Raw genomic sequence first — 1,433 nt, forward strand, 5'->3', positions numbered from 1 at the left:
CCTGTTTTCGAGGTGTCCCTAAAATCGTGGCAAATCTTTTACCTCTCTGTGCGCGATGTTAACAGTCCCTAGATAAAAATTGTGTGGTTATATTTTCCAAGCAAAGAGTCTCCTCTCCCTTGACCAAAACTTAGAAACATGTAAGGCTTCACTGGTCATTTGCACACTTTGTAAATGCAAAAAGTTTGGTATTTTAGGCATTTCTACAAGGTTCAAAAACATGTCATAATGTTGAGGCCATATAAAAATTATTTCCCATCCACCATTAAAGACTGTAATTCTTTGCTAGGCAATATTAACATCTCAAGCAAATCACTAAACAAAAATTGGGGAAACCTCACCCAAAAGGGAAAGTGTCTACAAAAAATCAGCAATACCATCCACGCACGCGTGCACTAAAGCTGGTGTGTGTGTTGTGATACGTTACGGCGGGTAAAGTCGCCACTTTTAAAAACAATTTCCGCTGCTGACCAAATAAAAAACTCAAAATTTATGGAACTCTTAGACATTAAGCGAGAGTATCGGTTTAATTATCAAACAAGAAATACCTAAAGATATATTTGTATTCATTTATGAGTGAAAATGTGCGTGAAATGAAGGGAAAAAAAGACATTTACCTTGACTACTTTTGTTCACAGGTTGGCCATGTTGGAAATCCAGTCAGAAAAAGGCGGAGTGTGCGCGCGCAGGTTTAAAGGGCTCGCGCACTCTGACGTCAGAGTGCCGTATATGGCTACGACTAAGACTACTGCTAAGTGTGTTACAATGAGTGGGTGTGCTTCAACGCGGTAAACAAGCCACATCCGCTAATTCGGGAACGGCTTACCGTACATACTGCACTGGTTTCAGTATGACGCCCTATTGGGCCAAACTTTTAAGAAAAGTTCCCAAAACTTGTTTTAAGCTGAAGTGATTTGAATGTGTCTGTAAATTATTACAGATTAAAAAAGAGTAGGCCCCCTATCAGATCTTCAATAGATAGTATTTTCATAATAACTATTGTCAAATAATAACTTATTATAAACCTCAATAAACCATAAGGGAAACTGACTGAGTAAACTTTAAATTATTTGGGGAGTGGGACTCTAACCAAGGACCTCCAGATTGACGTAACGACACTCTTCCAACTGATGCTCTTCCAACTGAGCTATGTTGAAGGCTTCCCTTTTAGTCAATTTTTTTCCTCAAAGGTGCCAGTCAGAAGGCATACAATCGCCAGTGTAGCAAGGAATAACACCCAAGTTTACGATACAACCTGGGCAACAGCACCCAAAGGGATCACCTTAAGGAGATGCGACTTTTTATTTCAGATATAAAATATCATAAAAAGAATTGTCGTCAGAGTTTAGAGAAATTGTTAAAATAAATAAAACATGGTGTCTGACAATTGATAACAAATCAGCAACCAAAACTACCAGTTATTTTATTTACGT

The sequence above is a fragment of the Asterias amurensis genome, chromosome 8 (genome assembly GCF_032118995.1).
Source record: "Asterias amurensis chromosome 8, ASM3211899v1".
Lineage (NCBI taxonomy): Eukaryota > Metazoa > Echinodermata > Asteroidea > Forcipulatida > Asteriidae > Asterias > Asterias amurensis.